This window comes from Bubalus bubalis, chromosome 3 (assembly GCF_019923935.1).
Source record: "Bubalus bubalis isolate 160015118507 breed Murrah chromosome 3, NDDB_SH_1, whole genome shotgun sequence".
Taxonomy (NCBI): domain Eukaryota; kingdom Metazoa; phylum Chordata; class Mammalia; order Artiodactyla; family Bovidae; genus Bubalus; species Bubalus bubalis.
In genome coordinates this window covers 106,467,370-106,494,806 of record NC_059159.1, presented here as the reverse complement: position 1 = coordinate 106,494,806, position 27,437 = coordinate 106,467,370, and the positions used below count along the sequence as shown (strand labels likewise).

General features: G+C 42.7%; 1 protein-coding gene across 2 annotated transcripts in view; it reads left to right on the top strand.

Moving 5' to 3' along the window:
- Positions 1–10,535: 10,535 nt before the first annotated feature.
- KANK1 (KN motif and ankyrin repeat domains 1) overlaps positions 10,536–27,437 on the top strand; it is a 214,123-nt gene continuing 197,221 nt past the window's right edge. Inside the window, exon 1 of one of the 2 annotated variants that reach the window (XM_044939922.2) lies at positions 10,536–10,669. The gene's annotated coding sequence lies outside the window, so the exon portion shown is untranslated. Of the gene's footprint in view, positions 10,670–25,556; positions 25,637–27,437 lie in introns of those variants that run through there. The other variant, XM_044939923.2, reaches the window with a different exon arrangement.

Below are 27,437 nucleotides of genomic sequence, written 5' to 3'. Positions count from 1 at the left end.
TGTCAGTCTAGTTAATGTGCAGGAACCTGATGAGGCTTGAGATGCAGCCTTACCAGTGGGAGGAGGGGGAAAGTTAACACTTCTTTAAAGATGAGACTGAGGTTGTGTTGACATCAGCACTCCTGATTAAGATTCAGCTGTGATTATCTTCAGTTGAATGTGGGGCAGCCTCCTTCCTTCCTTCCCCATCCCCAATCCCCTACCACCCATGCAAGTCTCCCCTCCCTGTCAGCTTCACTCACAGAAACTTCATTTTTATCTCCCATTAAAAGTCTGTCTGATAAGAAGTCTCCAAGGCTCAAAAGAGAGCTCAGTTGTCTGAAAACTCCAGGGTTAGAGAATGGTGCTATGAGGTCAAGGTCAAAAGGTCACTGGGTCAGGGTTTCCTTGCCAAAGGAGAAAAGGCTTCAGTGACAGTGACTCAACTCAAAGTTTATCGCTAACATGGTTGCAAAAGCAAAACAAAACAATGTAATGCACGTGCTGTCCTAACTGGAATGATCAGTGCTGAGACCTGGCTCTGCACTCCTGCAGCCTGGGTGAGAGTCCTGCCCCCACAACAGAGCACTGTGGTGGCTTCCTGCAGATATCTGAACCTCTCTAAAGTTCCATCTTCATTTCTGTAAATTGTGAATAATAATCATGTCTATCTCACAGGAGAAGCAAGTTCTTTTTTTTTTAATGACATAACCACATTTATTGAAGAATGTATTCTAATATCAAATTGCAATGTTCAACAATGCAAAATCAAAATTACTTTTTCACCAACATAATAATTTTACACATGGTAATGCATATGTTTCAGTACTCTCTCAGTTCTTCCTCCCCACCCCCTGTCCATAAATCCATTCCCTTATGTCTGCATCTCCCCTGCTGCCTTGAAGAGAGGTTCATCAGTACCATCTTTCTAGATTCCATTTCTATGCATTATTATATGATATTTGTCTTTCTCTTTCTTAGTTCACTCTATATAATAGGCTCTAGTTTAATCCAGCTCATTAGTACTGACTCAAATGTGTTCCTTTTTATGACTGAGTAATAGTCACGACCCAGATAATCACGATGGTGTGATCACTCATCTAGAGCCAGACATCCTGGAATGTGAAGTCAAGTGGGCCTTAGAAAGCATCACTATGAACAAAGCTAGTGGAGGTGATGGAATTCCAGTTGAGCTATTTCAAATCCTGAAAGATGATGCTGTGAAAGTGCTGCACTCAATATGCCAGCAAATTTGGAACACTCAGCAGTGGCCACAGGACTGGAAAAGGTCAGTTTTCATTCCAATCCCAAAGAAAGGCAATGCCAAAGAATGCTCAAACTACCGCACAATTGCACTCATCTCACATGCTAGTAAAATAATGCTCAAAATTCTCCAAGACAGGCTTCAGCAATACGTGAGCCGTGAACTTCCAGATGTTCAAGCTGGTTTTAGAAAAGGCAGAGGAACCAGAGATCAAATTGCAAACATCTGCTGGATCATGGAAAAAGCAAGAGAGTTCCAGAAAAACATCTATTTCTGCTTTATTGACTATGCCAAAGCCTTTGACTGTGTGGATCACAATAAACTGTGGAAAATTCTGAAAGAGATGGGAATACCAGAACACCTGACCTGCCTCTTGAGAAATCTGTATGCAGGTCAGGAAGCAACAGTTAGAACTGGACATGGAACAACAGACTGGTTCCAAATAGGAAAAGGAGTACGTCAAGGATGTATATTGTCACCCTGCTTATTTAACTTCTATGCAGAGTACATCATGAGAAACGCTGGACTGGAAGAAACACAAGCTGGAATCAAGATTGCCGGGAGAAATATCAATAACCTCAGATATGCAGATGACACCACCCTTATGGCAGAAAGTGAAGAGGAACTAAAAAGCCTCTTGATGAAAGTGAAAGAGGAGAGTGAAAAAGTTGGCTTAAAGCTCCACATTCAGAAAATGAAGATCATGGCATCCGGTCCCATGACTTCATGGGAAATAGATGGGGAAACAGTGGAAACAGTGTCAGACTTTTTTTTTTTGGGCTCCAAAATCACTGCAGATGGTGAGTGCAGCCATGAAATTAAAAGACGCTTACTCCTTGGAAGGAAAGTTATGACCAACCTAGAGAGCATATTCAAAAGCAGAGACATTACTTTGCCAACAAAGGTCCGCCTAGTCAAGGCTATGGTTTTTCCTATGGTCATGTATGGATGTGAGAGTTGGACTGTGAAGAAGGTTGAGCGCCGAAGAATTGATGCTTTTGAACTGTGGTGTTGGAGAAGACTCTTGAGAGTCCCTTGGACTGCAAGGAGATCCAACCAGTCCATTCTGAAGGAGATCGGCCCTGGGATTTCTTTGTAGGGAATGATGCTGAAGCTGAAACTCCAGTACTTTGGCCACCTCATGCGAAGAGTTGACTCATTGGAAAAGACTCTGATGGTGGGAGGGATTGGGGGCAGGAGGAGAAGGGGCCGACAGAGGATGAGATGGCTGGATGGCATCACTGACTCGATGGACGTGAGTCTGGGTGAACTCCGGGAGTTGGTGATGGACAGGGAGGCCTGGCGTGCTGCGATTCATGGGGTCGCAAAGAGTTGGACACGACTGAACTACTGAACTGAACTGAATAGTCCATTGTGTATATATACCATAACTTCTTTATCCATTCATCTGTCAATGGACATCTAGGTTGCTTCCATGTCCTAGTTATTGTAAATAGTGCTGCAGTGAACACTGGGGGTACATGTGCCTTTTTCGATTATGATTTCCTCAGGGTACATGCCCAGTAGTGGGGTTGTTGGCTCATATGATAGTTTAATTCCTAGTTTTTTTTTTAAGGAATTTCCATACTGTTCTCCATGGTGGCTGTGTCAATTTGCATTCCCACCAACAGTGCAAGAGGGTTCCCTTTTTCCCACACCCTATCCAGCATTTATTGATTATAGGTTTTTTGATGATGGCCATTCTGACTGGTATGAGGTGATACTTCATTGTAGTTTTGATCTGCATTTCTCTAATAATGAGCAATGTTGAGCATCTTTTCTTGAGTTTATTAGCCATCTGTATGTCGACAAGCAAGTTCTTAATAAGTGCTATCAATTGCTAAAATGTTTAGATATAATAATGCTATATTACTATAAGTATTATATATTATAAATAAAGTGTATTATAGTAGTTATAATACTTACATTATTAATATTTATATCTTTCAAGCCAAAGTCTATTATTATATTACAGTTAATTCAGTGTGTGTGTCAACACCCCAAAATGTCAGGTAGTCTCTTGGGATTCTTCATCTTTGTGTCTTTTATAAAAATTAACACATTCCTTTGGGCACAGTAGACCCTCAGTAAATATCTGTTAAATAAATAATTGTTCTAAATATAGTGGTTCTGTAGGGGATAGGCTTGTACATATAATCCCTCTACTTAGCATCCTAGGACAATGTCATACACCTTTGAATGCTCTGTAAATATTTTATAATAGTAACAATGATATAATGATTATCATTATGAATACAGATTGCTGTTAGCTTAAATTTCCTGAACTAGGGTTAAGTCCTTCTGCAACATATAAAACATATTCACAAAGGGCTTCAGCCTATTGCAAACTGAACCCTAACTTGCTTTGTAAAATAACAAAAGCAAGTAAGTTGATGATGAGTCCTTTACCTTTCAATCAGTCATTTCCAGGAACCATTACAGGTTGAAATAAATGAGATCTTCTTTTCTTTCTGCTGCTGCTGCTAAGTCACTTCAGTCGTGTCCGACTCTATGGGACCCCAGAGACGGCAGCCCACCAGGCTCCCCCGTCCCTGGGATTCTCCAGGCAAGAACACTAGAGTGGGTTGCCATTTCCTTCTCCAATGCAGGAAAGTGAAAAGTGAAAGTGAAGTTGCTCAGTCGTATCCGACTCGTAGCAACCCCATAGACGGCAGCCCACCAGGCTCCTCCGTCCCTGGGATTCTCCAGGCAAGAACACTGGAGTGGGTTGCCCATTTCCTTCTCCAATACATGAAAGTGAAAAGTGAAAGTGAAGTCGCTCAGTCATGTCCGACTCTTAGTGACCCCATGGACTACAGCCTACCAGGCTCCTCCGTCCATGGGATTTTCCAGGCAAGAGTACTGGAGTGGGGTGCCATTGCCTTCTCCACTTTTCTTTCTAGATTTAGAAAATCATTGGCTTATGTGTTTTCTGATGACTGTCGGCAATTAGATTATTTTACATTTGTTTCATAAGCTTTGTAAGGCTTTTAACTAAGCAGCAAACCAACTAGTGAAATGTGAGTTATGAGCTTTGGGATATAGAAAGAAGCAGAAGCCAGCTGTATTGGCCATTCCCTTCTGCTTCTCTATTTTAGCTTTCTCCAGCCACAGAAGCTGAAGCTCTCTTTTGGAAGAGGAAACCACAGAGCCACTGGCAGAAGATAAGTCTTCCAGATTGTGATTCAGAGACTAGGGTTTTGTAATATTAATAAATGTTCCTTAAAAAGAAGACTCCTGAGCGGCAGTCAGACCTTGGGTAAGGGTGAGGAAACACACAGCTTCCCTTAGGAAACTTCCAAGAAGTTTCCTTCTTGGAAAAGTATCTGCAGGTGGTGAATCGGCTGTCTTAGTGGTACAGTCCGCTGCCCCACAGCTCACCTGCCCTTTGAGGGAGACTCACTTGTGCTCAGGTTTGTGCATGCATTCTCTCTCTTACACATACACACACACATACGCACACACAAACGTTCTTGCCACCTTGACTTTAACACTCTGGCATGAAGACAGCAAAAAACCCTCCTTCACATCTCTGTAAAAGATTTGAGAATGACAAAAACTTAAAAAAATATCTTGATGCTAACTATGGTATATATCCACTGTAAAGAATATAATTGAAGTTGGGGGAGATGAAGATGAATATTAGGAAATTACTTCCAGAGCCTGTCCCAATTCTACCTGCCCCTAAGATTTGGTAAACTTTGGTGACCTTACCAAAGTCTTAACAAACTTTGGTGACCTCCCATGTCTTCCTCATTCTCTCCTGATATCTCTCCTTGCTGCCATGTACATTATTGGGCCTGAGTGTATGGGACACTTAAGGTGTCAGATTCTTACCTGCAGCATATCCAGGGTCCATTCTGACCCAACTCATTCTGTGAGGTTTGATCCTTACTGTAGCTTGGTGAAGCAGGCACAGTAGGTATTCTCCCATTATCTGGACAAGGAGCTGGAGGCTCAGGGAGGTTAGAGTTGGCTGCTGGTACTTGCACATAGTTCTTACTATATGGCAGGTGACCCATTACATGAAAGACCACAATGTAAGTGGTCTGATAGAATATATCTCAGAACTAGAGCAGATGTTCCTTAACTGCCAAGTGTGTATAATCGTCATGTTCATTATCAATACACTAGATTACCTTAACTGAATCCTGAGGGAATGGGCACAGGACAAACTGGTTTTGATGGGAAAGGTGGGAGAGGAGACAGGTCTGAACATGGAGATGCTGCCAGTAAGACAGTTCTCAATGTGACCACAAGTATATAGCACGGGGCCACATGATGCCATTGAGGGTGATATCAAATAAATAAATAATGAGTGTTAGAAAGGCCCTGAAGGAAACTTGCCATAATCTTAACAGTGGCTATATCTAGGATAGTTATTATTGTTTAGACACTAAGTTGTGTCTGACTCTTTTGCGACCCCATGGACTGTAGCCCACCAGGCTCCTCTGTTCACAGGATTTCCCAGGCAAGAATACTAGAGTGGGTTGCCATTTCCTTCTCCAGGGAATATTCCTGACCCTGGGATCAAACCCCTGTCTCTTACGTTGGCAGGCAGATTCTTTACCACTGAGCCACTACAGAAGGCCCAATCTAGGACACAGCCATAAGCAATTGTTATTTTTCTTTATTCTTTTTTATATTTTTCTAATTTTTTCTTATAATGGGTATGAATCACTTTTATAGTCTAGAAAACTCTTAAGTGTTATGTGTTAGTGTATGTTATTTTGTATTGTAAAAATATGACTGTCAAAAACATATGTGCTTCAAAGGACACTATCAAGAAAGTGAAAAGATAAGCCACATAATAGGAGGAAATATTTACAAATATATATATATGTATATATATATATCAGATAAAGGACTAATGTTACTTATCAGGTATAAGACCTCTTATAAAAACCACCAGTAAAAAGACACATAACCCAATTTTAAAATGAGCAAAGTATTTGAATAGCTATTTCTCCAAAGAAGATATACAAATGGCCCTGATAAGGATATGAAGAGATACTCAACATTACTAGTCATTAAGGAAATGCAAATTAAAATCTTGAACTACCACCTACCATACATATATGACAACAGTCAGTAAGGATTTGGAGAAATTAGAACCCTCATAGTAGGAATGTAAAATAGTACAGCCACTTTGGAAAAGTGTATTAGTTCCTCAAAAAGTTTAGCCAAGAAATTCTACTCCTAGACATACACCCAAGAGAAATGAACAGATGTGTTTACACAAAAAATTGTACATGAATGTCTTAGTAGCATTATTCTTAAGAGCCAAGAAGTGGAAACAACCCAAAATGCCCATCAATGTATGAATGGATAAACATAATGTGGTTTTATCCATACAGTGGGAGATTATTCAACTATAAAAAGGAATGAAGTACTAATACATGTGACAACTTGGTTGAACCCTGCAAATGTTAAGTTTAAGAAGCCAAACCCAAAGGCTACATGTTACATGTTTCTATTTATATGAAATGTCCAGAATAGGCAAATTCATAGAGACAGAAAATAGATTAGTGGTGGCTTGGGGCTAACAGGGTGGGTGAGGAGTGACTGCTAATGAGTATGGAGTTTGTTATTGAAAATGATGAAAGTTCTGGAATCAGATAGTGGTAATGGTTGCATAACTAAATATATTCAAAAATCACAAAATTATACACTTTAAGAGCAAATTTTATGTTATGTGAATTGCATCTCAATAGAAAAATGACTAAAAATAAAGAAAACTTCAAATATAAACCTACTAAAAGTTCAGAATCTGCCACACTTTGGGGGACTTCCTAGGTGGTGCTAGTGGTAAAGAACCCACCTGCCAGTGCAGGAGACATAAGAGACGTGGGTTCAGTCCCTGGGTGGGAAGATCCCCTTGAGCAGGAAATGGCAACCCACTCCAGTATTCTTGCCTGGAGAATTCCATGGACAGGGGAGCCTGGCAGGCTACAGTCCATGGCATCACAAAGAGTCGAACGCAACTGAAGCGACTTAGCACACATGCCATACTTTTGATTGATTAATCTTCATTTGTTGTTGTTCAGTCACTCAGTCTGTCTGACTCTTTGTGACCCCATTCTACAAACCCCATGGACTGTAGCCCTTTGCGGAGAAGGCAGTGGCACCCTACTCCAGTACTTTTGCCTGGAAAATCCCATGGATGGAGGAGCCTGTTAGGCTGCAGTCCATGGGGTCGCTAGAGTCAGAATGAGCGACTTCACTTTCACTTTTCACTTTCCTGCATTGGAGAAGGAAATGGCAACCCACTCCAGTTTTCTTGCCTGGAGAATCCCAGGGACAGGGGAGCTTGGTGGGCTGCCATCTATGGGGTCGCACAGAGTTGGACACTACTGAAGCAACTTAGCAACAGCAGCAGCAGCAGCAGGCTACTCTGTCCATGGGATTTCCCAGGCAAGATTACTGGAGTGGCTTGCCATTTCCTTCTCCAGGGGATCTTCAACCATCCTGTGTCTCCTGGATTGGCAGGCAGATTCTTTACCACTGAGTCAATAGGACCTATGAAATAAATGTTTACTGAGTAAATGTAAGCAAGGAGAAAAAAAGGATGGATGGCATCCTCTGTGTATGCAGGACCCCCCTTGAATAAGTATTGTTTCAATTCAGTTCAGTGGTTCAGTCGTGTCTGATTCTTTGTGACCCCATGGACTGCAGCAAGCCAGATTTCCCTGTCCATCACCAACTCCTGGAGCTTGCTCAAACTCATGTCCATCCAGTCGGTGATGCCATCCAACCATCTCAATAAAACAATAAACAATAAAAGTATTGTTTATATAGAATCATAGACATTTGGGGGAGGAGGGATTTTAAAGAAGATCTATTGAATCTATATAGCCTATTCTACAGATAAAGAAACGGAGGTCAAGGAGAAGGGAAAGAGTTTGTTTACTGTCATCTGGTGAGCTTGCAAAGGGTCTGAGCTTTTTAAGTGAGATTTCCTGCCTCCATGTATCTTTGAGCTGTCCTTATCTTCTTGAGCTGAGCTTATCTTCTTCACAGGCAGGGGCCATCGGTTTCAGGAATCTGCAGGTGTGCTTTGCTGTGAACACATAGGGATTTCACAGCCTCTTCTCCCCAGAGGCTAGCATCTCGTGATAACTCTTTGCTTTAACCTACTTGCAAAAATTTTGTGACTGCCTAAAGCAAGAGAGTTCCAGAAAAACATCTATTTCTGCTTTATTGACTATGCCAAAGCCTTTGACTGTGTGGATCACAATAAACTGTGGAAAATTCTGAAAGAGATGGGAATACCAGACCACCTGACCTGCCTCTTGAGAAATCTGTATGCAGGTCAGGAAGCAACAGTTAGAACTGGACATGGAACAACAGACTGGTTCCAAATAGGAAAAGGAGTACGTCAAGGATGTATATTGTCACCCTGCTTATTTAACTTCTATGCAGAGTACATCATGAGAAACGCTGGACTGGAAGAAACACAAGCTGCAATCAAGATTGCCCGGAGAAATATCAATAACCTCAGATATGCAGATGACACCACCCTTATGGCAGAAAGTGAAGAGGAACTCAAAAGCCTCTTGATGAAAGTGAAAGTGGAGAGTGAAAAAGTTGGCTTAAAGCTCAACATTCAGAAAACGAAGATCATGGCATCTGGTCCCATCACTTCATGGGAAATAGATGGGGAAACAGTGGAAACAGTGTCAGACTTTCTTTTTCTGGGCTCCAAAATCACTGCAGATGGTGAGTGCAGCCATGAAATTAAAAGATGCTTACTCCTTGGAAGGAAAGTTATGACCAACCTAGATAGCATATTCAAAAGCAGAGACATTACTTTGCCAACAAAGGTCCGCCTAGTCAAGGCTATGGTTTTTCCTATGGTCATGTATGGATGTGAGAGTTGGACTGTGAAGAAGGCTGAGCGCCGAAGAATTGATGCTTTTGAACTGTGGTGTTGGAGAAGACTCTTGAGAGTCCCTTGGACTGCAAGGAGATCCAACCAGTCCATTCTGTAGAAGATCAGCCCTGGGATTTCTTTGGAAGGAATGATGCTAAAGCTGAAACTCCAGTACTTTGGCCACCTCATGCGAAGAGTTGACTCATTGGAAAAGACTCTAATGCTGGAAGGGATTGGGGGCAGGAGGAGAAGGGGACGACAGAGGATGAGATGGCTGGGATGGCATCACTGACTCGATGGACATGAGTCTGGGTGAACTCCGGGAGTTGGTGATGGACAGGGAGGCCTGGCGTGCTGCGATTCATGGGGTCGCAAAGAGTCGGACACGACTGAGCTACTGAACTGAAAGCCCCTCTGGGAGGTGTGCTGCGCTGGAGACCTTAGTGGATGAACTGCCCCGCCCCGAGCTTAAGAAAAATCAGTGATTAGAGAGCTAGCATTAGTGTTTCTTGGTAATATTTGTTGGTCCTCCCGTCCTGTTTATTCAAACCATCTTCAATTTGAAAGAAGACTCAAGTCACAGCCTCCCTTGCACCCGCTTAGTTTGCTACGGATTGAGAGTGTCTGACTTCCTAGTTCGCTTCTAAGCTGCCTACCCAGGCACTGCATCTTCTTTGAAGTCCTCAGAACACCTACACCCTTCTGGACGTGCATTCTCCTTTTCACTGAGGACTCGGTCCTGCAGCCTAGCCGGCGCGAACGCACGGAAGACACAGCTCGTCCAGCTCAGGCACTTGCAGAAAACCAGATCCCTGCATGCTCCAGAATCCCGCTGTCACCAGGGGCCAGGAAACAAGCCGACAGTCCCTGATCAATTTCTTTAGCGGTGAGGAGGGAGGGGCCAGTAAAAGGTGCTAAGCCGGCATGTTAACAGTGCCAGCCTCCCGTGGCCAGGTACCCCTCCGGGTAAGAACTGATAGAATCGAACTGACGCACTTCTCACTGGGGATGGATTTTTTTTCCTCTCCCTCGGGGAAAGAAAGTAAACACACAGCTGCCGCAGGAGCGTGCCGGGGCGGAAGGAGCGGCTCTGCCTGCTGCTCGCGGGTCAGAAGCCAGCGGACCGGGGTGAAGCGGTGGAGGTGAGCGAAGGTGCTCCGTGGGCCTGGTGGAGTCTGATCGGCGCGCAGGCGCACTGGAGTCTGCCCGCCGGCCGGCTCGCGCAGGTACAAAGAGAGCGCCGCCGAGAGCCGGGGTTCCTTGAGGTCCCGGGAGCCGTCTGGGGTTTTGCAGGCCGGAACTGTCCCTCCGTCCCGCTCCGGGACGCAGCCGCAGCCGTTTCCCGCCGGGAGTCGGAGGCTTGCGGGTCTCCCCGATTTCCTTGCCTTTGCGGTAGCAGCTGAGCCCTGGTACGTTCGGGGTTTAATTCTGGCGCTCGCTAGCCGGGGGCCGGCTCCGCCCCCTGCGCCCCGCCCCCTTCTCCGAGGTCCCGGAGCCGCGGGCGAGGCAGCGAGCTGCCGGCGCGCGCGGCAGGTTGAGAGGAGCTGCTGGAGGTGAGTGGAGCTGAGGGCTGCGTTGCGCCACCTTCCCGGGCGGGTTGGCCGGGGGCGTGGGGCTCCGACCCTGCCCCTGTTGGTCTCCACGCCCAGTCAGGCCAGCTTGGGGCGCGCCGGGGCGCACGGCGGCCGTGGCGGTGGCGGAGGGCAGCCCCCCGCAGGCTCTCTTGCCGGGTTACCCTGGCGGCCTCAGGACGGGCCTAGGGATGGGGTCCGAGAGGTTCCTGCGGCCCCGCAACTCGCGGGGTTCGGCACACTGTGGCGGAGGGGCTCGGGGGTTTTTGGAAGGGGAGTGCTGCGCACCCGACTCGGGGTCAGCGGGAAAGTCCGAGCCGGGCCAGGAGGCGGGAGGGTGCGGACGCGTCCCGGGCCGGGACGCACGGCCCTGGGTGCCCCTGGGACCCTTTCATTAGTCCGGGATCGAGTGAGAGAGCTCTCCGAGGCGTCTCCCCGAGAAGTTTTCGGCTCGGCTCCGCTGGAGGGAGTGGCGGTCGACCACTTTCTTCCTCATCGGCGGAGCGGCAGGTGGCCTCGGTCGCCCTCAACCGACTCAGAGATGGCTCCGGGCGAGGTTGCCGGGGCCGGGGGGTGGGGGAGGGGTGTGGGCGCCCTGGGCCTGCGGCCAGTCGAACCCCGCCGGGACGGCGTGGGCTTCTGGAGTCTCTAGGGGCTTCTGGTGGTCGTCGAGGGAGGCTGCGAGCGCCCTTAAGCAGACTTGGACCCTCAACTCCCCTTCCTCCCCCTTCCCATGGCCCCAGCAGCGTCCTCCCCTTGACCGTTCTTCTCCACCCGGTCCGTGTGGAACTCTGAGGCAACTCTTCGCGGCGGGTCCTGCAAGTCAGCAAGAACTGTGCTGCGCCGGGGTGGCTTGGAGAGGGGTTTGTCTAGTGAGCCTTAAAAACAATCTATGGCGTCCCCCAGCGCTCGCTGTCTGCACATGGTCTCTGCTGAGGTTCGTCTCGTCGAGTTAATTAATGAAGTATTATATCAAGACAGGCGCTCGGAGACCAACAAGGAAAGTTAACCACCCAGTTCTGTAATTGTGCACTTTCTTGCCCCAGCTTCATCCCATCCATCTGTGAGCTGAATGGAAAGTCAGGGCTAGTTTCCTCATTTTTAATTCCGTGAATTTATTCAGCTTGGTTTTTAGGTGGTACTTAGCTGTCCATCTGCTATTTGCTCGCTTCATCCAACTTTCTCTACAGAAAAGTTGGGCTTTCCCACATTTTATTTATTTTAAAAGTTGATACATAACAAATGTGCCATAAGTTTACCCAAATTGTATAATTTACTGTTTTTTTTTTTTTTTTTTAGTATATTCACAGAGTTGTGCAGGCATCCCTACTGTCTAATTCAGAACATTTTCATCACCTCCTAAAGTAGCCCTCCGCATTAATCAGTTATTCCCCACTCCCCTTCCCCCAGCCTCCCATTCTCATTCTAAGGTGAAGCTTTCTCAAGATGGAAACTGAATGAGAAAACGGACATATTATTAACTTCAGTCCTTTTTCAGTTAGTAGATTTGGGAAAAGGTGCTGCTGCTGAAGCAATGGAAGAAAAATTAAGAATGGGTTGTCCTCTGGAGATTACAGTATCTAAGGATAGAGGAGAGGCTTCCAGAAGAGGAATAATTGCCTCTTTTAAAAACACACAAATTAGGACTGCATTTTATCCCTGTAGGTGGGGCACACTTTCTGTACTTTAGATTTGCCAAGTCCACAAATCACTGTGGCACATGTGAGTGTTACCTACCTCAGCACATGTGAGTTGTATTTTATGTATGTGTATGTTTGTTTTGGGGGGAGGTGTTAGGGGGAAAAAAAGGACTCTAGATTTAAAAATAGTTTTAAAGTATCCACTGTCCCCAAAGAAAGAAACCACAGGCAGATAGCCACTAGGATGGTTACATTCAGACTTGGATTGATTTGGTGAGAAGGTGCCTGCCTGCATGAGTGCTGAGAATCCACATCTCCTATGTCTCCTGCGTTGCAGGCCCGTTCTTTACCTGCTGAACCATCACGGAAGCCAGTGAGAGAGCATCTGCTCTCATATGGTCCCTGAGCTACTGTGCTCATGCATTTACCCCTGGTCTGAGGAAGAGGATGGGAAAGGGTCTAGTAGGAGGTAATTCAAGAAATTGAGGCAAGAATTGGAGAAAGCCTGAAAGGGGAGTACTTGTGGGAGCTGAAGTGTGTTAAAATGGAGAAGAGTGAGCACATTCAGAAGCAGCAAAGGGGATCTCAGTGAGAAATTTCAAACATTTCACTTAGGCATTTTGTTGGACTATTTGTGCACGTTCTAAAAATCATGTTTCAGTGAACAGAGTTGAAGCTATCCAAATTATGCAACATCCACTGTACTCCTCTTCTGCCCTCAAATCAAATTAAGCCAATTTGGTTTCAAATGTTACAGGGTGTTTTATGCCTGCTACATGGTGGCTTGGCTTATGCATCTTGTAAAGTAATTCTTAAAGTTGAACTGTAAGAAACATATACATCTTAAGGGTATAATTTGATGAATGTTCACAAAGTGAGCATAAACTTATAACCAGCACTGAGATAAAGATACAGAGCATTGCCATGCTTTTTCCCCCAGTCATACACTCTTCCCAGAGGTGACTACTGTCTCAACCATAGGTTAGTTTTGCCTGTCCTTGTGATCTATATACATGGGATCATATAGTATGTTTATGTGGTTTTCCTGTTTTGGTTTTGGTATCTGGCTTCTTTCACTCAAAATTATGTTTGTGATACTTTGCCATGCCGTTGCATGTGGCTGTAGTCAGTCATTATCATTGCTGTCCAGTGTTTCATTGTGACTGTGCCACAGTTTATCCATTCTAGGGTTGATGGGCATTTGATTAGTTTCCAAATTTTGTCCATGGGGAATAGTGTGACTTGAACATTGTATTGTATGACTTGATATACAACACAAATTTGTGTTTAGGGTATATACTGAGGAGTAGAATTGTGCTTAACCCCTCTCTTCCCTCTTTCCTCTCAAATAAAATTCAGTGAAAATTTCTCTAAGGTTAAGGCTGCTCCACTAACTTTCATTAAACGAATGTCAGTGAGCTTTAATAAGTGATAATTACATTTTTATTTTATGCAAGGCCCTGGTGGGGGAATTCAGAGTTGAAGACCCTCATTTGGTTCATAGCAGATGGGGAGATGTAAAGATACAAAATTGAATTGGAGGCAGAAAGATGGAAATATCTGATAAAATGGCTCACTGGAAATATAGGGGAAATTAACACTGAAGAGTGAGATTTGGGTGATGTTTAGGGAAATTGAACCTTGAAGAATGTGTACAGGTGGGCACTAGAGTAAAAGGCATTTCAGTTTAGCTCATAGCCTTTGAAGAAGCAAGGAAGTCCAGCAGTGCTTGACACATGATAGCATTGTTAGTCACATGCTTGGAAACCCAGGTGAATGGCAATTTCAGATTGTGCCCTTCATCTAATGACTTTGTGACTGCCGAACCAGCCTAGTAATCTTTGGAAATGTTGTAGCTCTGGATCCAGACTGGCTAGTTTGAGTCTAGGTGCTGCTGCTTGCTGTGTGACCTTTCATACAGTTACTGAATCTCTCTGTGTCTCAATTTCCCATCTATTAAAAAGAGATAATAAAAGCACTCCCCTCATGGGGTTATTTTGAGTATTAAATTAGTTAAAACATAGCACAGAGAGCACATTGAGCACATTGAAATTTGGTACACAGTAAGTGCTGAACATATTTGCTGCTGTTGTTTCTTTAATTTAAAATTGAATTTCTATAGTAATATCTGTACATAGTAAGAATAATGCAGATAACAAAACAGTGTTTAAAATGAAAACTAAAACCCTTTACTTCTTTCTGATCCCAGCTCAGCTACAGTCTCTTCTCCAGTGTGATAACCGTAAACTATTTCTGTTTTTAGTTCTTTTGGTGGTTATCACTGAACTTAAAATTTAGTGGCTTATTAGACAGTTGTTTCATAGTATTATGTGTTCCATGGATCGAGGATGCAGGTAGTAGGGGCTGGCTTCTCCTCCTCCTGAGGCATTGACTGGGATCTCTCTGTATCATGCAGCTGGTCAGTTGGCTGAGCTGGAAGGTCCAGGAAGGCTTTACTTCCTTGCCATGTGCCTTGGCAAGGCTGGCTGGAAGACTGGGCGTGGCATTGATTGTTGACTGGAATACCTACACGTGGCAACTTCAGCATGGTAGCCCCAGGTAGTTGCACTACTTACATGGCCACCAGCTTTCCCCAGATATTAATCAGGGTCTGAAGAGAATCAGACCAATAGGATGTGCATGTGTTTATAGAAAGATTTATTATAAGCAATTGGCTCATGATTATGGAGGTTGGTGATTCCAAAATCTGTGGTGTGAACCAGCAGCCTGGACATCCAGGACAGCTGATGTTGCAGATGAAGACTAGAGGCAGTCTGCTGGAGAATTCCTTCTTGCTCAGGGAGGCCACTCTTTTTTGTCCTATTCAACCCTTCAACTGATTGGGTGAGGCCCACCCATATTATGGAGAGCAATCTGCTTTACCCAGAATGCAATTGAAATGTTAATCTAATCCCAAAACACCCTCCAGGTGGACACATACAATTAACTTGAGCTATGAGTGCCTCAAGTGAACCAGTTGGAATCTCCTTGGCCTTTTATGACGAATCTCAGAAGTTACATAACTTCCTTTTCACCAAACTGTTGATTGGGTCAGTCACTAAGCCTGCTCAGACTGAAGAGGAGGGGATCTAGACTAGCCACTTGGTGGGAAGAGTGTCAAAGAATGTGTAGCTTGCTTTTTAAGCTGCCACAGTCTACACTTGAGTTCACAAATTTAACTATAGCTATTAACTCCCTGCTAAGGAAGGAGTGGAATTTGTATTACCTCCCACCTCTCTTTTCTTCCTTTCCCCTTTGCTTCCCATTATTTATTAGGTACCCTATTATTTTTATCTTATTAATTTTAGTTCTCTTTTTTCAGTTACCTGTGGAATTTTAAATAAAGCATTCGACACTCGATAAGGCTGTGGAGAGGTGGCAAGCTCATGTTTGTTGGAGTGTGTGTGTGTGTATGTGTGTGTGTATTGGAAAGGGCAGTGAAAGAGAACAACAGAACTGTCTTGAATGAAGGATGCCTGACAGTGAGGCTCTTATGAAAACACACCAGCAACTAGATGTGTGAATTGCCTGTGAGCATGTAGTCTGCATAAGCAGAGCAGGTGATACAATACGGCAATTTTAATTTTCTCTCTTTGGCTTCTAAACTCAGATAATCTTTTGCCTTTTCCTTCCTTCAGCTTTGCATTTAAAGTATGAATGCTGGAAGCAAATGGTAGTCTCATTGATGAAGACTCTCGGAATAGATGCACTGTTGAGTTAACTATTAGTGTACAGGTATATACACCAGAAAAGCCTGTCAGAAATTAAGTATCCTCATGTTTCTTTCCTTACGGAAGCAATCAGTTAATTGGAAAGAGATATATTTCAGACACTGTCAGGAACCCTGTAGTTCTGTTGTAGGAGTGGGTTTTTTTCCCCCTTTTAAAAAAATTCATTTGGGGAACTCCCTGGTGGTCCAGTGGTTAGGACTCGGCACTTTCATTGCTGGGGCCTGGGTTCAATCCCTGATTGAACTAAGATCCTGCAAGCTTTGCAGCACAGCCAGAAAAAAAAAAAAAAAAGAAAAACACTTCAGTTAATGGAATCGATCAATGGGGCTTAAAGTCTCAGGAGACATACTAACACATTTTTATAATTATCTAATCCCTTGAGAAGCATACAAAAGGAACTTCTATTCTTGTTGGTTTCCATTTATTGCATTGAAGTTAAGACTCCTTTTGATAGTTTATATAATTTTTGGCTTGATTAGAGGCAAAAACTTAAATTTGTTGATTGCATTGCATTTTTGGTTATGTTTGTTCCGATTTCTATTGATAATTCTGACTTGTTTACCTTTTGATCTTAGGGAAAATATGAAAAAATAATTAGAGCATAGGTAGTAATCAAATTTATTCATCCTGAATTTGTTCATCCTTCCTCCTCTCCCCGTGCCTTTCCCTCTCTGTCCCCAGTCCCTCTCTTTTTTTGTATTCCTCTTAACAGAATTGCTCTTTGCTATAAAAATTGCTGGTTTAAGAGCAGCTTTTTTTAGGGGCTGGAATTGTCCATATTATGTGATGTTTTGACTCACTTTTCTACCAGATACTCCCTTGCCTGCCTTCCCATAGAGCCATAGACCCAAGCTGATCATCTTTGTATTATACTCCCTTTGATTCACTACTCTAGCCCAAAGGGTATCCTTCTAATATCATTGATTACTTTTGTCAGTTTTTTTTCTTATACATATAGAGTCACAGAGCATGTACTTTATTGTGTCTGGCTTCTCTCCGTGTCATATTTGTAAGATTGATCCATGCTGTTTCATATGGCTATGGGTTGTTTATTTTCATTTCTTATTGTGTCCCATTGTGTGAATGAATATACTACTGTTTATCCATCCTACTGGAGATATACAGTGAGTTGTTTCTATTTTTGGACTAATATGAACATTGTTATTATGAACGACTTTGTGCATGTTTTCTCATGAACATATGTATACATTTCTGATAGGATAAGTATCTAGGAGTGGAACTGCTGAGCCACGCAGTTTAGCTGTAGCCGATACTGCCAGAGTGGTTCTATTAATTACATTTCCAACAGTTTACGTGAGTCCTAGTTGCTCTGCATTCTTGCCAATGCTTGTTATTGTCTGTTCTCCTCTTTTAGCTATTCAGGTAAATGAGTGTTATTCAATTCCCCAGATGACTTATGAAGATGAGCACCTCAGAGATGGCTCATTATTCTTTTTGTTTTACAGCATAGTGAGATAGAAAAGTCAGGCCAGCTAAAGAATTAATTGACATTTTGTATCAGTTTTTTAAACCAGTCCAGCTTTTCTGTTTCTCCTTGCTGTATAATTCATTTCTTGTGAGTTTTTTCTTTTAACTGGTGGGAGATACTGCTCAAGAGATTTACTACTAATAAAAGTTTAAAAAATGAAAGTTTGTGAATAAACTCTACTGGTTCTGAGAATAAAAGTATTCGGTATATAGAAAGACTGAAATTTTGCTCATGTTGTCTTAATCTTTCAACTTTTCTAGTTTGTAAAATCAATCTATTGATTTTTGCCATTCACTGTGACATTTTTATAGGGGATTTGCCTGAGTCATGCTCTGTAGTTGGCCAGGAATTAGATTTCCACATGAAAATATAAAAGATTTGAGTTCTTGGTGCATTTTTTTTTAAAGGAAAAACAGGGGTTGTCAACACAAGGATAAATTGGATACTCTAAAGCTTCAGTGTCCATGCTGAAAGTTTTTGCCATTTCTTTAAAAATGAAGCAAGTAGTTTCAATGAAATTTAACATATGACTTGGTGAGCTTGAGTTTGTTTTGATTTATTTTCTGTTGGCCTTTTGAAATTTCATCCTTCTTCTCTTTAGGGCATCTGTTTTATCTTCCCAATTGTTTGTTTTTAAGGATTGTATGCCTCTTTTAGAATGCAGCCTAGTTCTGAACTTATTCAACATTCTGTCTTCCCTTAAATACTACTAGGGGTAATACTGACCAAGGGATAGACACTGTTGTTCTTAAATACTTTAAAGGTATTTGTGGGTACTGTTTGGTTTCTTTCTGGCAGGATTGAATCGTGTACGGCATAACCTGAAGGGTATTTGGAGAATGCTGGCTTCTGACCTTGAGGGCAGAAGAAGATTTCTCTGCCTCCGGAAACATCACCCTTTGATCTCCTTTCTAAGTTATGATTCAGGAGTGGGAGGAGAGTTGGCTGAATCCCTATCAAGGAGAGGAGGCTGGGAGAGAAAAGATTGGGGTTTACTTACCACAACTCAAAGTTTGTCAGCCTTGGCAAGGTTTCACTAACAATTGAGAGAAGCAACTCAAATAGTTTACTGCTTTGAAAGTTAGTGTATATTGTTTAGTTTTTTTTTAATGCTGAGAGAATTCAAGGTCAGTCCTCGAATGAAGTCACATGAACTTACTTGTGTTCTGGTATGTTTTTACTGGAGGGAGTGGAAAGGGGAGCAGTTGTGACTGCTCTCGGACTGGGGTCTGAGAATTGTTTTCCACGTTGGGAATGACATCTGTGTGGGTGGCAGACAGTGTGGAGACACTGCCTTGAGGAACAAAAGGGGCTTTTTGTGGAGTAGCCAAGTTATGCTTTGTCAGCACTCAACAGTATATGTTGAATGAATGTGTATACTTTCATCAGTGACATACTAGGGCTGCCAGATCTGCACAGGGGTACCAGTTCATTAATTTTTATAGTGGTTTTAGGTGCCCACTGAATAGTAACCTATCCTGTAGATGATCAGGAATTTCATGCTTCCATCTGTTGAAATTTAAACAGTTTGGTTATAAAGAGATTTCTCCTAACAAGATTTGACCCCACCTGCCAGGTGTGTTGGAGAAGGAAATGGCAGCCCACTCCAGTGTTCTTGCCTGGAGAATCCCAGGGACGGGGGAGCCTGGTGGGTTTCCGTCTTTGGGGTCACACAGAGTCGGACACGACTGAAGCGACTTAGCAGCAGCAGCAGCAGCAGCAGCCAGGTGTGTATGTGAGTCAGGTGTTGATTCTCCAGCGCTCCTCTTTCACATATACCTTTTGTGTGTATGAACTTAGAGACATGAAGGTACTTATTGTAACTTATCTTCCCCACATTTCATGGACCTTTTTAGAGAGTTTTTTTTTTTTAATCAATTTTTAGGCTAATAGAGAAAGAGAACTGTTTCTTTTGTTTGTTTTTAAGGTTTCTTTTAGCCAACCTTAGGAAACAAAAGGCTACTGTTTGGAAACCAGGAAAAGCTAATTGGAAAGAAAGACTTTGTTTTCTTTTGGTGAAATCCCTTGTGCTCATACAGGTTTTTTTGTGTTTTGGTTTTTTTTTCACACTTTCTAGAGAACCAAACTATCTCTCACTCCGAAATAAAGAGCTACTGTGTCTGGGCTCAATTTTGCCTGTTTTGGGGCAGAGTCTGCCAAGGGTTCATCTTTTGAAGTCAAAAATGGGTAAGAAGACCTTGAGGACTCTTAGTGAGCCCTTAAAGATTCAATAAAATAGCTTTAGTACAGTGAAAAAAAATCAGTCACTTTCCTGCCCTTTCACCTATGCTAGCATAAAAAGGAAATACCGCTTAAGGGCTTGAAGTTCATATAGTTTATGAATCCTTTTCCTGGGAACTTTCAAAGAAAAGGTGTGTTGTGAACCTCCCTCTGGCCTCTCATCCAAGTTAGCCAAATAACTGTGCTTGCCAGTTATTTGACCTGATTTGACTCCTGACTTCAGGCTGTTCTTCACATGTCAATATCTGTATTTTAGCCTGGATCCCAGGCAGGATTGGAGGTACTGAATCCATAGAAACTGTCTCATTCTGAGCATCTCCTTTTTCCTCCATGACCCTCAGTGACCCAGGGCAGCCTTTCCTTTCCCCTCTCCTAACCTTTATTTCTGGATAGGTCACATTGATGGGACCTGATTCAATATAGTACAATGGTGAGGAGCTTGGACTCTAGAGCCTCAAGTCTGCTACTTCCTGCCAGGCATGTTTTTTTGTTTTTGCCTCTGTGTGTCTGAAAACGAAGAGTAATATAATCATGCCTAGGTGTTTAAGTGTGTTTTGATTGGAGGCGGGAGAAGGAAGAGGGAAGATAAAGGAAGGAACATTTAGGATATAGTATTTCCTGACTGTAAATCTCCCTGGGACAAAAAAAAAAAAAAATCTCAAAAGAGCTATTTTGTTTGCTTATGACCAGAGAAACAAGAGAAAGGATTGTGATCCCAGCTCGCACTCAGTAGATCAGAGAAGAACCTTGGGAACTAGTAACAAGGCAGAGGAATGGACTTCCCTGGTGGTGCAGCGGATAAGAATCTGCCTGCCAATGCAGGGGACGCAGGTTTGACCTCTGGACTGGGAAGATCCGACACACTGTGGAGCAGCTAAGTGTGTGTGCCACAATTTATGAGTGTGTGTGCTGCAGCTGCTGAAGCTCGCGCACCTTCGTCTGTGCTCCCCAACAAGAGAAGCCACCACAATGAAGCTTCACACCAGATCAACACCAGGCCCTCCCTGCCCCCCTACCCCTGCCCCTCGCAGAAGTTAAAGTGTCAGTACCCAGTGACCAAAAAAATAAAGGAGAGGAGGACTCAGGGCTCTGGGTCCAGTAGGAAACCCCAGTGCCATTAAGTGCCACCACCCTTCTCCCTTCTCTGCAAGTTCTTCCACAATTTTGGCTGAGCAAAATAACCTTTCTGCTTATAACATGGAGATAATGAGAGGTCCTGCACAGAGGAGCTGAGAGGATTGATGAGGTAATAGATGTGTGAGAGCTACCCAAGCTCTCTTGAAATATGATCATTGGAGAAAACTATTGCTACATTTGCTGTCCCAGGCCAAGGAAGCTTTCACAGGCTGTTTAGGATAATAGAATTCCTGGTAATTGCTGGGAAATTGTTGAGGTTAGGATATTTTTCTCTGGGGGCACTGGGATGGGGAGAGAAGTGATATGTTCTTGGTACCGTAAGTCTGTGCTCTGAACATCTCTTCTGGGAAGTAGTCTGGACCAATAATTCTGCTGAGTGGTGCTGGAAAGATGCTGCTAGACTTTTAAGGGCAGGTGGTGAAAGCCATTCGCCATTCATAAAATTGTTTCCAGGGTATGATGCATCAGATCAGATCAGATCAGTCGCTCAGTCGTGTCCGACTCTTTGCGACCCCATGAATCGCAGCACGCCAGGCCTCCCTGTCCATCACCAACTCCCGGAGTTCACCCAGACTCATGTCCATCGAGTCAGTGATGCCATCCAGCCTCTCATCCTCCGTCGTCCCCTTCTCCTCCTGCCCCCAATCCCTCCCAGCATCAGAGTCTTTTCCAGTGAGTCAACTCTTCTCATGAGGTGGCCAAAGTACTGGAGTTTCAGCTTTAGCATCATTCCTTCCAAAGAAATCCCAGGGCTGATCTCCTTCAGAATGGACTGGTTGGATCTCCTTGCAGTCCAAGGGACTCTCAAGAGTCTTCTCCAACACCACAGTTCAAAAGCATCAATTCTTCGGCGCTCAGCCTTCTTCACAGTCCAACTCTCACATCCATACATGACCACAGGAAAAACCATAGCCTTGACTAGGCGGACCTTTGTTGGCAAAGTAATGTCTCTGCTTTTGAATATGCTATCTAGGTTGGTCATAACTTTCCTTCCAAGGAGTAAGCATCTTTTAATTTCATGGCTGCACTCACCATCTGCAGTGATTTTGGAGCCCAGAAAAAGAAAGTCTGACACTGTTTCCACTGTTTCCCCATCTATTTCCCATGAAGTGGTGGGACTGGATGCCATGATCTTCGTTTTCTGAATGTTGAGCATTAAGCCAACTTTTTCACTCTCCTCTTTTACTTTCATCAAGAGGCTTTTGAGTTCCTCTTCACTTTCTGCCATAAGGGTGGTGTCATCTGCATATCTGAGGTTATTGATATTTCTCCCGGCAGTCTTGATTCCAGCTTGTGTTTCTTCCAGTCCAGCGTTTCTCATGATGTACTCTGCATAGAAGTTAAATAAGCAGGGTGACAATATACAGCCTTGACTACTCCTTTTCCTATTTGGAACCAGTCTGTCGTTCCATGCCCAGTTCTAACTTTTGCTTCCTGACCTGCATACAGATTTCTCAAGAGGCAGGTCAGGTGGTCTGGTATTGCCATCTCTTTCAGAATTTTCCACAGTTTATTGTGATCCACACAGTCAAAGGCTTTGGCATAGTCAATAAAGCAGAAATAGATGTTTTTCTGGAACTCTCTTGCTTTTTCCATGATCCAGCAGATGTTGGCAATTTGATCTCTGGTTCCTCTGCCTTTTCTAAAGCCAGCTTGAACATCAGGAAGTTCACGGTTCACGTATTGCTGAAGCCTGGCTTGGAGAATTTTGAGCATTACTTTACTAGCATGTGAGATGAGTGCAGTTGTGTGGTAGTTTGAGCATTCTTTGGCATTGCCTTTCTTTGGGATTGGAATGAAAACTGACCTTTTCCAGTCCTGTGGCCACTGCTGAGTGTTCCAAATTTGCTGGCATATTGAGTGCAGCACTTTCACAGCATCATCTTTCAGGATTTGAAATAGCTCAACTGGAATTCCATCACCTCCACTAGGTTTGTTCGTAGTGATGCTTTCTAAGGCCCACTTGACTTCACATTCCAGGATGTCTGGCTCTAGATGAGTGATCACACCATCGTGATTATCTGGGTCGTGAAGATCTTTTTTGTACATTTCTTCTGTGTATTCTTGCCATGTCTTCTTAATATCTTCTGCTTCTGTTAGGTCCATACCATTTCTGTCCTTTATCGAGCCCATCTTTGCATGAAATGTTCCCTTGGTATCTCTAATTTTCTTGAAGAGATCTCTAGTCTTTCCGGTGTCTTAATGGATGGGGCGGATTTGATCTGTTTCTCACAGCAACATGTACTGTTCTGTCTGTTCTCATGTTCTTTACAATTAATAACTTTCATTCCACAGTACAAATTGAGAGTAAAAAGGCAAGTCATGAAGTAGAAGATATTAGTCATATCATATATCCAACAAGAAACTTGTCCAGAATATGTAAAGAACAGCTACACATTAATAAGAAAAAGTGAAAATATAATTTAAAAAATGAGCAGAAGGGCATTCAGTATTATCAGTCATCAGAAAAATACAAATTAAAACTATTATAAAATACCAATACAAACCTACCCAAATGGCTAAAATAAAAAAATTCCTAACAACCAAATGAAGATATAGAACAGCTCAAACTCTCATACACTGCTGATAGATACATAAATTGGTTTAACTACTTTGGGAAGCTTTTTGTACTTATCTATAAAACTGAACAAACTTGTATCCTGTTACTCAGTAATGATACTCCCAGATATGTATACCCAACAGGAATGAGTGCTTATGTGCATCAGAAGGATTTACAAGAATGTTTATAATGGAATGATAGAAACATAATAGAAACAAGCCAGATATTGAATAAATATTTGTGGTATGATTATGCATTGAAATTGGAGAAGGCAATGGAACCCCACTCCGGTACTCTTGCCTGGAAAATCCCATGGACGGAGGAGCCTGGTAGGCTACAGTCCATGGGGTTGCTAAGAGTCGGACACGACTGAGCGACTTCACTTTCACTTTTCACTTTCATGCATTGGAGAAGGAAATGGCAACCCACTCCAGTGTTCTTGCCTGGAGAATCCCAGGGACGGGGGAGCCTGGTGGGCTACCATCTATGGGGTCACACAGAGTCGGACACGACTGAAGTGACTTAGCGTAGTGTATGCATTGAAATACAACACAGCCGTAAAAAACCAAATTACTGCTACACAAAACTTGATGAATCTCATAGATATTGAGTAAAGGAATTCAGAAATTAGTATACATATTGTATGATTTCATTTATATGAACTTCAAAAGAGGCAAAAATACTCGATGGTCGACAGAAGTCGGCATAATACTGGCTGATGAGGGACCTAGGGGTGATGATGATTTGGATATATTCGTTCATGAAAAAATTCATCATGATAAATATTTAAGATTTATGTACTTTACTGTATGTGTTATTCTTTAAAAAGTTTATTAAGATCAAGCATTTACAAATAAATCAAAAATTAAAGTAATAAGGCTTATCGGCTGCATAAAAGAGAAACTCATTTATACTGGCTTCAACAAACCAGCATCAGCAATAAGAAGTTTGACCAAAACAAACAAACAAATAGCAACCAATCCAATAAGGAATTTCTTGGACGGAATCCAGTGGAAATTCAAGTGCATGATAGCCAGCCGGTCTTCCTGGGAATTGGGAAGTTAGGGCTGGAAGTTATGGTTTCTTTTGAACACTCCTGATGTCTTGTCACTAGCATTTTTACCATTCTTTGGCTTTTTTCTGTAGATCATCTTTCTCTGCTTCAACTCACGTTTGGGTAGAGAATGGCACTACAAGTCCTTGCTTATCATGACATCCCATTTCAAGCCTAAGTTTTTGTCCCATATGGTCCTCTCTTCTTAGCCCTGTCTCATTCCTGGCAGATCAGCTTTGCCTAGGCTCCCATTTCCCCTCTGAGAATGGGAACCATTGTGTGGTCCCGTCAGCTGTGGTCAGAGAGTCTGGGATCACACAGAAAACACAGAACAGCCAAGGCTGAGGCTGGGTGGATTTTTCAAAAAGGGGAAATGTATGTGGGAAGAAAATGGTTTATTCCTGAATGGGGTTTTTTAGAATTACCCTTCACTTTTCACTAGGCATCTTCTTAGTGTGCCTTTTTTCTTTCTTTTTTCCCCCACTTGTTTCCTCCCAATTAAACAGACTCTTACTATAACCTATGAATATGACACCTTGTCAGCTTAGTCTTAGTACGTGTTTTGAGTTTCTCTGGACTTGTAGCTTGCCAGGACCTCATCACAAATTTGTAAGAGGTGGTGTTGAATATTGTTCCTTCAGAAATTAAGTTTTTAGGTGAATTCATATATATTTTTATCAGAATAACTATGAGAGGAGTATTAACTTTGGGCATTGTTTTTCTTTGGCTTTTAGAAAAAAAAATAGAGACATCTAGTAATTTTCATTAAGTTCTATCCTAATTGATCATTTGAAAAATTATTTGCATCATCAAATCTTATATCTGATGAGTTAAGATTTCCAGGTAGGGACTAATACTAAAAATTAAAATCAATCTGACCTAGACTTTGAAAAGAATGGTTTCTACATACCATAAAATATTAGGCAGTTACATTTCCTTGTTTTGCAAGGAGACTGGTATGCCAGTTAAGTTTATAACCTTGATTCTTGTTTTATCCCCACATCAGCTAGAGATTAATTACATACCTGGGGAAGGGTGAGCTGTTTGAACCTTATCTTCTTTGAACCTACGATTGTTTTCAACAAGATCTTCTAAAGGTCAGTCAAACAAGTAACTTAAGTTTTCCCCTTCCCCCTAAAGCACATATTTATAAGGTAAAAACTTTAATTTAAAAAAGCCAGAATGTTATTTTCAGTTTATTGTATTCTTATGCAGATGGTTAGCATGAAAATTCACTGGCACTAAAACCTACTTGTTCATCCGCCTTTATTAGGCTGCTCTGAGTATTAATATTTCATTGAGCCTTAAAACATTTTTTTAAAGGAAGCATTGGTTTCATGTCTAAGAGTAGATGATGCTTAATGGCTTAGAACAACATACTTTAATTTCTTGTTCACATGACATGACAGCTCTGGCTCTGCTCCAAGGCTGGTCTTTGCTCTGGATCCAGGCCTGTGGAGCTACGCACAGTCTGGGACATAGTCTCATGAGGGCAAGAAAGGAAACGACCAGTGCATTCATGACTATTGCTGCTTCTGCGTATATGCTACTTCCACTCACATCCAGTTTGTTGAAACAAGTCACATGGCTAAGCCTGCTAACAATAGGGTAGGACATGTAATTAATTCTTCCATCTGGAGCCTCTGTAAGTCACATGGCACAGGAGGTGTAATCCTCTTATGGAGAGGACAGCAAATAACTGAAACAACAACAGAATCTACCATAGTGGAAAACCGTGTTTAATTCCAAGAAGTTTAACGGCCAGGATGCTGATTTAGGAATGGCTTTCGGAATTGACTAAATCTGTATTTTTGAAAAGGTTATGCTTCAGAAATCTGTCTAGATCTGGGAAACAAGTCTAGTTTTTGCTTGGGACTGATGAATCTTTTATGAACGGCAGAGCTATACCCACAGTTTGGTAACTTTCCACTCATGGTTTTTCAAGGGCCTCAATCTATATTTTAATCTAGAAATGACTCTTTTACTCTCTGGACTTTTATTTCTTAATTTTCCATGTACTACTGCTGTCTTATTGGTCATTGTTTTTTGTTTATCTGTATTGATATGGTCTTGCTAGTCAATTAAAGGCAGATGGTTCTGTCAAAAGAAGAGTAGAGAAGGAGCCTTTTGGCAAAACTAAAATTTATTGGGGCTTAGTAAATATTCTCTCACAAGTGAAATTTCTGTCTTATTTAAAAAATACAAAATCAGAATCCTTTAAAGAAAGAAGGCAAATTATAACCGTGCTTATTGCGAGATGCAGAACTTCAGTGCCTTGGTTGTCTATTCACCATCTACATGGTGGAGAAATTGAGAGCTCTTTCAGGGGTGGGGAAGCTTGCTCATTCCTACATGTTTACCCTCACAGCCTTTGCATGAAGTTGGGGGCATCTGTTGAGGCAAGAATCTTGGATAGTTTCTGTAATTTTTATGCGAATGCTGAGATTTCTTCTGCTTGGCTGACTTGTATAGTAAGTGGACCCTTGATTGGTGACATTGACTGTTGCACTCTGGGGTTCTTCCTAAGCATTTGCCTGCCCCAGCTGCTCATGAAAACAGAGAAATAGGGCTCATCGATGAAATTCTGAAGGATCTTACACGCCAGTTCCATCAGAGCACTGGGTTCTTGGAATGCTGCACTTTTCTTTAACTTCTAATGTCTTTTAATGAATCATATATGTGATGCCCTTAGCTTGTATTAAGGGATAGTGAAGAGTTTAAGAAACGCCACAGGAACCTCTCACACATATGAGCTCTTTTGTGTCTCTCAGCAGCCTTTTGCTGAAGAACCATTGGAAAAGCTGTCCTAGGCCTCCATATCAGGCGGTGCTGGGACTTTGCTTGGAAGAATATTTGACTGAACACTGTGACTCTTGTAAGAGATGCCGTTTCCTTATT